The sequence below is a fragment of the Pterocles gutturalis genome, unplaced genomic scaffold (assembly GCF_000699245.1).
Source record: "Pterocles gutturalis isolate BGI_N339 unplaced genomic scaffold, ASM69924v1 scaffold14663, whole genome shotgun sequence".
In the NCBI taxonomy this organism is placed as follows: domain Eukaryota; kingdom Metazoa; phylum Chordata; class Aves; order Pterocliformes; family Pteroclidae; genus Pterocles; species Pterocles gutturalis.
In genome coordinates, this window is record NW_010125957.1 from 21,938 (window position 1) to 34,387 (window position 12,450).

The following is a 12,450-nucleotide window of genomic DNA, read 5'->3' on the forward strand; positions in this document are numbered from 1 at the left end:
GAGTTAATGTATACCGCAAGTGGTGGGGAAGAGATGAGCACTGCATTCAATTACACTGTTCTAGTCCATATAATCCACTCCAAATTAGTTAATATAAAGCTCACTACCCAATAGCCCTCCCTACTATTGTTACGAGTTGCCATACAGTAACGGTGCTAAGCACTGCGCGATCCTGCAGCAAGCAGCTGTTCATTCTCCAAAGAGTTCACAAGAGACCAAATAAGCAAAGGAAAAATAATAATAGCGCAAAGAGTCCAAGGTTAGAGAGAAAGTCAGTCACTGAGGCAGGAATAGAGACCATGTCCCTCTTGTCCCTGCTGCATGCAGAGGACTCCAAAGCATGCCTTTTGGTCCGTTAGCTTCTTTTAATGCAAGATGCTCTGCTAAGACTCCAGTATTAATGACCACCGTTTCCATAGGTACCGCACAGCTCTATAAAAGCTTATAAATAATAGTGTCTTGAACAGGGAAGTTCTTTCCTAACTTGGCAGATAATGAGTGTCACCATAAAAAGATCAAGGGTTCACCCACTGAAAAAAGCACTTTTGCAGGAACCTGTCACACCCACTGTCAAAGTAGCTGTGAATATTTGTGAAGCCCATCTCAATCTGGTCAGAGAAAAAGTCTCATTCAGGTTTTTCACCATTAAAGCAAATCACTTGCTAACACATTTGAGCCTCAGAGCTTGGAAAGGGGAATTGCGGGACCATCATTTTTGTATCTCCATTCACTTCCATCCCATTCTTTTTCATATCTAGAGTTGAATGACTCAAGAACTGTTCTTTAAAAGCTGTAATAATGACCCTTAATCATACCCCCACCTCAAGATGCTACTTAAAAATTGGAAGATGGAATCACCACCCCTCCTTCACCCACTATTCAACACATCCCAACTGTATCTTTACATTACCTGCACATCTTTAGGTACAGGTTCAAACCACAAATTACTCCCAGCAGAAGAGGTAACAGAGCAGACAAGAGAGTTGGTGCCACCAAGGCTCTGGCATTTTTACAGCAGTGACTGAGATTTTCAAAAGGGAAATGAACTGTCCAAATCTGATTACAACTCAGTGTGAATTGGACTCTTAACCTCTTGGGTCATATTTTAAAAAAAAACATCCAGGCCAAAATTAGTAACAAAAGCACTTGCTTTTTTTATCCCCCCTTTGGCTTTTGCATTTTTCATTACAAACAATATTGTTCTGTGACAAGCCGTCAGAGCTAAACTGAAACACTGCTTCTGCTATAATCCCTCTCTTTCAGTTGATCATTTCCCTTTCTCAGGACATCCTCAAGAGGCTTATTAATAACTGGGGAGACAGATTTTTTCCATCTTTAACTTTGTAATGGGTAAGTTTTCCCTGGAACACATGACTGAGATTTCTTCCACAGACATCACACCTCCATGCCCCACTCCTCAAGAGCAGTGGTATTTCCAGATATTAAGTTAGCTCCACTAACTGTGTTATATCCTCCATTCTTGACAGACCACCCTTCATTGCCTTAATGGTCTCATTATGTTTGATACATTGCATCACTGTTCGTTTATTATAGCGTTTTAACTTAAGTTCAGATTATATATCTGGTGGAGCTCTCCGGGATAAAGGGCAATGAACACTTTAATTGCCTGATAAATTATTAAGGACCCTCCTTTAATTGGGTAAGGTGGTGTTTACATCTTTGAAGCAAATTCTTACAGAATTTGTATGGGTGCAGATTTTCGCTAAACACACAGCTACCAGCCGCCATCTCCCCTTGAGAATAATAGTTTTATCAGGCTATTAAAATAAACACCATACAGGCTAGATTGTACGAGATGCCAGGCGAGATCTGCAGCTAGAACAAAGAGGCAAGCCTCCATCAAAGTCAGAGGAGGTACGTTGACTCACATCAGCCGAGGGACTGGTCTTCTGCATCCAATGGATTTCACTCAAAGCAAGGCAAAATAGCAAGAGACCTACATTTTACATGGCTTTAGCTAACCCAGTTCCTTTGAACTGAAATGGGTCACAGTGTACCCACACAAGGAGTTCAGCAGCAAACCCAACTTCAGCAGAACACAGGGGAAATGCAGCTGGGGAGAGCAAGCGCATATTGCGTTAAACAGAGCCTGGCATGACAGAAACCTGTTCTTCTGGCTGCTTTTACAACACAGGTCAAAAATAAATCATCCCCTGGAAGGGCACAACCTACGCAGCCACTGACAGCCCATAGGGAAAAGATGGGGCTGTGCAGCTGAGAGGGGGAGGCACGCTCCTGTCTGAGACCTCACTGCTCTTAGCTTTATCTTCTGTCTGTTCACCTCTGTACTTTGAAACCGGATTTTCTTCAAGTTTTGCGACATCCCTTCTTTCCCGAGCTGTGCAAATGTGAAAATATTTGTCACATCCTTTCCAGCCATATGCTACGCTTCTCGCTTATTAAAAGAGAGAGAAGGGAGCAGATTGTCTAGGATGAAGCTTTGTGTTGCTTAGAAGTATTCAAGAAACGGGCTTTACAGGACAAATTATTATTTCAAAGGTGTTTCATATCTATTTGTTATCAGCTTTTGGTAACACAGTGCACCTGAGCTCAGACCCTGCATACAAAATACACTGAAATGAATTGTACTGCATCTCACTCCAGCTTGACCCGTGCGTGTCAGACTCTTTGTGGGTTCAGGGGAAAGAGGTGCTAAGACTACAAAAGGACAAAGTCACTCTCTTTTCTTTCTGTTACTACACAGCGGCTCCATTTTCAACTGGTTTTGGAGCAGTCTCACTGTGATTTAGGGCAGTCCATCCTGGTACCACCGAGGCTAAGTGATCAGCAGTGGGCAGGAGCATGCAGAATGCTCTTGGGGGAGGTGAAGACAGGGAAAGCAAGACTGTATTAATGTCTGTATTAGTGATTTTAGCACAGGTATCCACTCCTTTCCTTAGAGGGACTTGGCACTCTCAGATAGGCACAGCAAGGGGCAGGTATGGTTGCACCCAGATGAGATTAGCTGGGAGATGGGCAGCACCATCACCAGGCAGACTCTTCCATAGCCCTATGGGTATATCCTGTGACTTCCTTCTCTTCTCAAAAATGCTTTTCACCAGAATTGCACAGCCTAGGGCCACCTGGCTTTCCTTTATGGCCAGCGGACAAAGCAGTTTGGGAAGCAGCTCTCTATATATATATACACACACATATACACACACACACTCACATATACATACATTTACATGCACACCATATATATCCATGCACATGACTTTTCTTGGGAAAAGATGATGCTTTAATATCTCCTTTACCTGTCAAGGGGTCACCATGTTTTGTTAGGGTGGGAATTCAGCCCCACATCATGTCACACAACCCTGCTGCACAGCAATAGCTGGTTTGGCCCTTTCTGACAGCATTTGGGTGAAAACACAGTTAAGCCTTTCAGATAAAAGAGCCCTCTACCCTTTCAAGGGCTGCTGAGGGAAACACAGTCACAAACCTGCTGCTTACTGTCAGCGAATCTCAATAACAAAGTCAAATTGGGTGAAATCCCAGCTGATGCCTCCTTACAAAAGCTGAGGCTGAACCAGTGCATCCAGAAAAACATCTAATTCAGTGCCCAGATCTTAAGAAAATCAATCCCTGTGAACATGCACCCAAATGAAAACAAGTGTAGATGGAGAAATTCCTCAGGTTAATGCTACCAAACAGATCAATGCACAAACCTCTGTGGATTGATTTCCTGGAGCTCCAACTCCACATTAGCTCTTCAGGACAATCCTATCCACCATGGATTTATGTCACCAGGGACTGAGGCTGTGCTTGCAGTTTCTTGCCCCTCCTTCTCCAGTTCTTCTCCTTTCTGCTCCCCCCAGACTCTGGCCACTTGCCCACCCCCTCCAGCCAAGCCCAGGACAGGGTCCCCTGCTCTGTGTTGCCTCTCCATCATGCTCCCCACAACAGAGCAGCTCCAACAGCCATTCAAGGGGTCTCTACCCCAGCTGACCACCTTCTTCCTGCAAGGTTCAGGGCTTTCAGCAGAGAAAAAAGGCTCAGCAGCATCAAGAGGCTGGTCAGGAGCAACTTCCAAAAGGGCTGTCGGGAGGGTCAGCGAATTCCAGATGTGGAGAAAAATCCCCTTCCACAGCTGTGAAGCGGACACAGCCTGTTTGCTCATTTTAGCATTTCTACTGTATCATACCATGCAAGTGGGTGGTGGAAAGAGCTCAGCCCAACAGCACTTGCTTTTATTGTATCCATCCCTCCACTTTTCACTAATAACTTTTTAAATCATGTCCCAAAAAGGGCCCCTTTTGCCAGTCAAAACATCATTGGCTTGCTCAACCAGTTATAACTGCAGGGCAGCTCAGCTGGGTTACACTGATCATGCCATTAATGGGGGCAGAACGCTCAGTGTACAGCTCAATAACCATTACATTTACATCAAGGTAAAGTTTACCTCTAATACCCGTGCCATCAGGAGAGAGAAAGGCTCAGGGAACACAATAATGAAGAGAAATAAAGCAGCTTTAAATACACATTGTAGGGAAGGTGGTGGCGATTTTTAAGTGTCTTCAGGGCCTTTAGCTTCACACACAGATAGCAGCAAAGCCCGGGGGAACCCTTGCACAGGGGAACACTGGCTGGGGTGGGATTCCCACCTGCAAAGCCTCCTGGAGGAGGTACACTGCCTACCATCACCCTCCTCCCGTGCAGTAATGCAGATGGATAACTGCCCATCCCAAGGACCACAGAAAACAGTCTGGATGCTAGCTTACAGCATGGGGACCCAGGCACTGGCAGCTGAATTTGTCCTTTCTCCCAGCTCTCTGCAAATTTAACTGGTACCACTTCCCACTTCAGCTGGCAGAAGCTCTGCATTTTATTCTGCTTTTCGATGCTTATGTACAACTCCCAAACCTTTTGACCTGCTCATGTTTTATGCTCTCTAGGTCTACTTTGACATTAGCTTTACCACCACCCTCTCCAAGGCAGTACTTTACCATACAAAATACAGCAAGAGCAAAGTGAATATGCCTCTGACTGCCCTGTTCATCTGTAAAGAAGGTTCTGTACAATAAAGAGCAGTGATACCCCATAAGGCACCACACCAGTTCGCTTGCTTTAACTCCTCAATGCTGCGATCAAATTGTCTCAGGGTTATTCCCACAACAAAATTAATACCTTCTCCAAACGGGTAGGGGGGCAGGACATATTGCCAAGAAGACAGATATGTAGTCAGTCAAACAGCCACTGCTGAGCTATGAAGAGGACAGTGGAGGAAAGGACTTGTCTTGCTGGAGAAACATTTGAAATGGAAATCCACCTTCAAAGGAACAGATCCCATTGTGTTTTCCACATCCCAGCAGAGCCCTGTTGGCAACTTCCTCACCTGACTGCAGCCTCAGTGATGTCTCACAGCTGTAAAGTGACATAAAAGACAAAAATGGGTGCACATAAAACCTGTTCTGAGTCATAAATGCTCCTGAATGCTATAGGCTGACAATAATGCAGGCTAAAAATAATACAGAGTTTAATTTGTAGTGCTCTACAAACTATTACAGACAGTGGGAAATAGGTTCCTATTTTCTTCTTCCCTCTGCCTCAAGGCATTTCTTATCTGCCTTTGCTGGGGTGACCATCTATCTCATCTCTTTGCATGTGCCAGAAAAAACAGTCATGTTGCATCTGATTATGCTGCTTTATCTCTGCCAGTATTTTAAGGAGCCCTTCCCACTTTGGTTATGCTGATCTGATAACATTATTTCTGAGGGACTAAGAGCTGCCTAGCAGAGGCCAAATCCAGTGTAATCAAATATTGTGCTTTTGTAGTTCAGACACTGCAAGCACACCATTTCTCTGATGCCAGAGGCAAAGCAAAATTCAAACTTCCAGAAAAGTTTTAGAAGAGACAACACATACACAGCAGGGAAGATAGTAAGTGTCCCATGTTGTGCAAAATGAGTAAGGGAGCAGAGAGGAAAGCACACAAAAATCTTTTCTAGCAGGACCAAAGCTGCCTCCAAATCTGACCATCTCTCCTTGAAGGCTGGAGCAGTTTAAATGGCTTTTGGCCCTAGCTGACCTTCACATCCCCGTAGCTGTGGGGGCAGCAGCCCACTCCCTCCCGAGCCCTGCAGGTCTGGTGTGGGGGCTGTGCTGGCAGCCTCCCACCAAAGCAGGAGCACAGGCACTAAGAAAATCACCCATTTCCACAGCTACACCACCTTTAATTTAGCATTAAGGTTCCCACAACAGAGGGTTGGAGAGGGTGGATGGACAGTCTGGCACCAGGGGACCAGGAGAGCAGCAGCAGGCAGAGCCTGTGGAGCATCCACCCAGGAACATGCTCTCACACACATCTAAAAGGCTTCAGATGCCACAGATGAGTAATTTGGAGTGTCATCTTTCATCAATAAAAGTGAGAATGTTGTGGGAATCAACCTTTGATACCCATGTTGAAGCTGAAAGCGTCAGAGCACTCAGAGTCGGCTTCTTTGGCATCAAAGCTGCTCAGAGCAAGGAGCTGTGCACTGAAACATCACCCTCCCGTACCCCAAACCCCAGCAGGGGATTCCCTGGTACAAACTCTGTTGTCCTCCCAGCTGTGCTCTCCCCCATCTCAAGGCCCAGATTAGACACTGGCAGAAGCAGCACCCATTTTAGGAGACCAGCATTTCCACTTGCTGAGTGTCTAGTATCTCCAGTAAGAAAGGACAAATAATGGAGTTTCCAGTCTGATGGACAAAGCAGGTCAGAGAGGAAAAATTTATTTGAAGCTGATCTGAAAAGGACATTTTTCATTTAAATAATAAAACCCACATTCCATTTCAAATCTATTTAAATATTTTAAAATCTAGCTTGGGTCATTTTTAAGTTACAAAACTATTTCAAAACAGAGTTCAATAGCTTATTTTCCAAAGTACTGAAACAGCATTTTGAGCTTTAAAACAGACAAGTTTCTGTTTCAGAAGTCATCCACCTATCTGCAGCCGAAACTACTCCTCTGATTTAGGTCATTTTTGTGAAAAGACTGAGCACTTTGAAGCAGGAAAATTCCACCGAGCTCGTTCAACCTTACTGCTGGAGATGTCAAATGGAGTTGTAGTTTGCTAAGACCAGCACATCCACCTGATGCGAGGCAGCTTTCACAAGGTAGCAAATGCTTTTGTTCTGGGACCAGGTGGATAGTTTTGAAGTAATCCTTGTTTGGTCAAGTTATCTTTGACTGCAACTATTTATTTACCATTTAGATGTATTTCCTGACAGAAGGATACCTCCCCCATGCTCCTAGCTATAACTGACAAGAAAAGCCAGGAGCAGGGGTATCTGCATATTCAGCTCTTTCTGCAGGACCCCCAGCCTGCGGCTCCAGCCTCGTCACACACCAGTGCCCATGCAAGTACTTCAGCTGTGTGAGCCACGGAGGCAATTAGGCCAAACCACATAGTTAAGACCAGAGTTTGGGCATCCCCAAGGATGCTGCTTTTTCTGCTACTTTCAAATTAATGAACTACAGCAATGGGGGCTCGTATCAGTCACTGTCATCTCCAGGAATAATTTCAGCCATGAGCTGACTCAGCAGCATCTCCATCCTCCCTAGGGCACGGCAGCGGTGTGCTGGAGCAGGCACAGGCTGCACTGTGCGATGCTTTAGGGGACTCAGAGGGAGCTGGTGTGGTCTCATGGTGTGGCTGCCAGGATGGGAGTTGAGTTTGGCATGCCAAGCATCTGCAGTGAGGAGAGGTTGTGGGACCAGCAGAGAGCACTCAGGAAGCATTAATGACAACTTCTGCAGCCTGTTGGCCATCTTTCCCCTCCTTCCACTTCTTCACAAAAACACATATAGAGAAGGGTCGACAGCAGAAGTGTGTCATCTATTCTGTCTGCAGGGATTAGAAAACTGGTGTAAATTATCCTTTTCCTTAATTACTTGATCCTATCTAATCCCCAATAGATGATGATGACCTCAATAGACCAAATCTAGGTTTCTTAGCCTACACAACCTCTTTACACTGTTTCCTAGCTTCTATTACAGAGCTACTTTCCAGCTCTGTTACATCCTGGCTCACTTCCACTGTGGCTTAGCAGATCCATGGCATCTCCATTGCGACTCCTGCCAGCTGCAGAGAGCAAACCCAAGCCCTCCTGCACCTCTCAGTGAACCAGGTGTTTGTCATACCACCCAAAAATGTTGCAGATGCTCCAGAAAGGACAGAAGTGTTTGAGATGTGCCCTACTCTGGAAATACAGGGAGATTTACATCCTCCTGCATGTAAACTTTCAGAGAACTCAGGGCTGTTGGGCATCCTGGGCAAAACTAGCATCAACAGAAGAGCATAAAACCGCAGCACAAAGGCAGCAGTACTGTGGGTGATTCCAAGCAAGTTCTAAGGGATAGCAGAACTATGACATCTATAAATTGATTTTTCAGACTAAGCTCAATGGCTACTTATCTCCAATAGCAAAATTAACATTCAATTAGATTTGCTAAATAATTCATGCCAAGATATTTGATGTGGTGGCAAGTTCCAGCAGTGAGTCATCAGTTTCACATTATTGCACTGACAGTAACCAGGATTATTTCTTAAATTAAGGCATCTCTCCTGGCTTCCACCATCTACACCCATATTCTTCTGGAGTTTGAAGCCTCACCATTTCATATCGCCTGAGGCTATGTTTGAAGGAATAAAAGGAATTGTTGCTGTTGAGATTTTTAGTTTAAAGCAATTTAACCATACACAGAAGCTTGATTTAGCACTGGATTTTTTTCCGGCAATGAAACACATTTGGAGCTCTGCAAATCTTTTGTAATGAAGCTATGCAGAACCACTGTTTAGTCATGCAAATGAAATGAGAGTGAACTGAAAAGCATTCTGGGGACCAGGGACCACGAACCTTTTGCCAAAATTCAAAGCAAAGACTTCTATTGTCAATCAAAAGGCACAAATGCTTCCAAATTGTCTTTTGTGCATGTGCATTGTTGGGAAATGGGCAACAAGACAGCAGAAACTTTTTCTGCAGTCCCTGAGATACCCAGAGTATCAGGTATTGCAGGAGGGACACAAATAGTTTCCTAAGCAGCTTCTAAACAGATACATAGCATTACTACTACAAGTTGAGAGAAGAAAACAGTTTTCCAGCCATCACTGAAGCACTCCAATCTTCACCAAATCCATTCTTTTTCAATATCATGCATGAGGCCAGAGCCGACTCTCAAAGTACAAGACTTTTCCAAGCAAATCAGAGAATTCACCATTTGGCTTTGCAGACCAAGCTATGTTTTCTCTTGATGGTCAGGCATGCTGTTCTTTCAGAGGAAACCCACCGTCACTCCACCGATGCCTGGGGGGCAATCCCACGCTTGACCCAAGACAGCCAAAGACAAGCTGGCTCCTGCCCTCAGAGGCTTTCTGCTTGGGCATTTGAAAGCCTTCTCATTAATTGCTTTTTATTAGACTTGTATTTATACACAGGGAACCTAGAAACCATGCCTGGAGAGCCTGTTGGTTTGGAAACTAAGAGCCTGCAACTGTGCCTCCTACTAGCTCAGTCATTCTGTTTATTTGTGCAGTTGTATTTTACACCCTCCCCTGCAGAGGAGGTATAATCAAAGCCACCTGGAAATGTGGAGTGCCTTTCACCACACAGCCAGCTGACAGCAAAGCCACTAACCCCAGTCTTACAGGACAGTATATTCCTCTAACTTGGTCTTACATCGTCTCTCAAACCCAGCCTGGCTTCATCCCTCCTCCCCAAGGATGGGCAATTCGGCAAACACATGGTACCCCCCCAGCTCCACTGCCTCCCCGGGACATACCGGGTGCTGGGGCCAGCAGTGGGGACTTTCAGCTCAGAGCACCCAGCACCCTGCCAAATCAGACATTCAAGGCACCACAGATACACACTTACAAGCCCAAAAGAGGCACGGTGAAGGAGGGGACACCCAAGCAACACTGGACGTGCAGTACTTTCCCCTTTGAACTGAAAGATTTTGTAAACAGGTTTTACCGGGTTGTAGATAAAATTTGAGCTCTCTATAACCCCAATCTTAGAGATTACTAGAGACTCTCATGTTGCTGAGGGATCAAAGATGAATAGCCATTTTAGCCTGTGCTTCCACAGCAGCTTTTACAACATTAGCCATAATGACCAGGTGCTCAGCTGGTATAAACTGCTTCAACTTTATTTTCTCTGCTAGCAATAACAGCCAGTTCACATCATCCAAGGACTTCTGGCAAGGTCAGTATTAGATAAAGCTGATACACAGCTCTCACTGAACTATATGGCATTTACTCATTTTTTCTTCTTCTGCTGAGATCTCCATAGATGCTAACCAACTCATTGTCTCTGCTGCAGACACTGGAGTTTGTTGGCATGCAAGATCAGCAACAGACACTTTAAAAGAGGAAATAAAGAAAAATCCTCCCAGTACTTGCTACCACAAGGCTGACACAGCAGGACTAGGATCCACCAGTCCTGCACAGCACATGGCAGGGGAGGAGCATGAGCACTAATCCCGGGTACCCGGCACAAGCTATCTGTTTCCAGTTTCCTCACTTGTCCTCATTTGCAGGGTACTCACCCTGCAATACACAGTGGCAACTTCAGGCCCAGCCAGAGGAACAGGGTCATTGTCATCATGATGGCAAGCAGACATCACAGCTGTGGACTCGCAGCCTCAGGCTGCAGGTGTCTCGATGAGACAGACCGTGATGCTCAAGAGATACGCAACAAGCTGGCGGTAGCTCAGCAAGCAGCAGCATCCCCCATAATGAATGAACTTGCTGTGTGAGTCTACACACAAAAAATACAGAGCATGGTTTATCTCTTGACTTCAGTTTGGTCCAGAGCTGCAACTTGCTAAGAAAGCCAGAGAAGAAGTCTGATTCAAAAAGCTTCTGAAAGATACAAAACAAACCGTACAGGTGCTCTAAGAACAAAGTGCTAACTCCATCTCCGCTCCTCTGATAGTGCAGCCAGGTAAACTGCAGCGAAAGGGCAGCATCCATCATAACAGCCTGTACAGTAGAGGTTAAGAGATGCATTGCAGGAGCCTCTTGCATTATAAAAAAAGTTAGTGAATTAGTCACAGAGAGATTAGCAACTGATGAGAAAGGCTGGAGAACACTTGAGCTTGATGCCAAAACCCAGGAGCCACTGAATGGCTCTGCTGTTTGCAAGCTAAATGGCTATTCATGCCATTAAGAACTAGAGTGACAGCACTGACAAGATTTATCAAAGAACATCTACTCCAGACTCAATGAAAAATTGCCCCAGTAAAAACCCTGCCAGCTCTGCTGACATATATTATCTTTATTAGAAAGGCCTCTCTGATAACTAAATTTATTAGGAATTTTTAGCAATTCATTTCTTCATATAAACTTCTGCATATGAATTCAGCACAGGCAGATGCACTGGGAGCTTTGGAAATACAGCATTATGTTAAATCAGAGCTACATTTATCAGTGGGTGTTGCAAAGAGGAAGGATAAAAGGTTTTTTTTTTCTGCAAAGCACACTCATAAGCAAAATGGCATACTACTAAAGTGCCTGCACTACCACTGGAGCTCATATTTAGCCCCCCCCCTTAGTCCCAATAAGTTAGATGCAGTATGGGGAGGCTGATGCCATTGCCCTCAGGGTGCAGGAATTAGCATTCTTCGTTGTTCACTTCTCTTTACCAAAATCTACACATGTTCAAAGTTAGACACAAAAAAGCAAGAAACTGCATTATAAAGTTAGTGAAGCAGGGTGGAGCAGGATCCAACATCCCTCCCTCTGAGCTTTCCCACCAAAGCTGCTGGGTCAGGAGATGGCAGGCTTGGCTGTAACAACCAGTGCCATCTCCTTGCCAAGCCCTGGTGAGCAAGGATGGGAAACAGCAATAACTGTCACTTCCAATTTTCTTCCCAATGTGACAGCGCAGAGGTAGGAAAGGAGCAGTTTGCCCTGGCCGCTCTCCAGAGCAGGGCAGTGAGATGCAGCACCTCTTGGACATCGTCGGCACACAAAAGCCCCGAGTGCCTCCACACTCCCGACCTGCAGCTTCCCCAGACTTTGGCTTTGTGACTGCTGCTTTGCACAAGCACTGGCCAAGCTCCAACCTGGAGCAAAGCAGGGCTGGAAAGCTGAGAAGCAGCAAAGAGAGAGCTCTTGCTGGGGTGAGCAATTCCCCAGCTGCGGCTATCCTGGCCAGCAAAGCTCAGGCTCAGATGTACATCACACACACAGTGAGGCATTAGGATGGACAGGGTGAGAAGCAGGTCCCCTCCAGCACACCATCCATGCCACAAGGCTGTCCCATTCCCCAGGCTGTCCTGGGGCATAGGTTATTTCTGACCTGGGCCACAGCAGGAGCCCTTAGGAACAGCAACCTGAGCATGCAGAGGGTCAGCTGTGACATGCAGCTAACGAGCAACCCACCCTGCCCTCGCACAGGCTGGCAGGCAGCTGATTCTCTCCATTGCCTGATCCAGGGAGG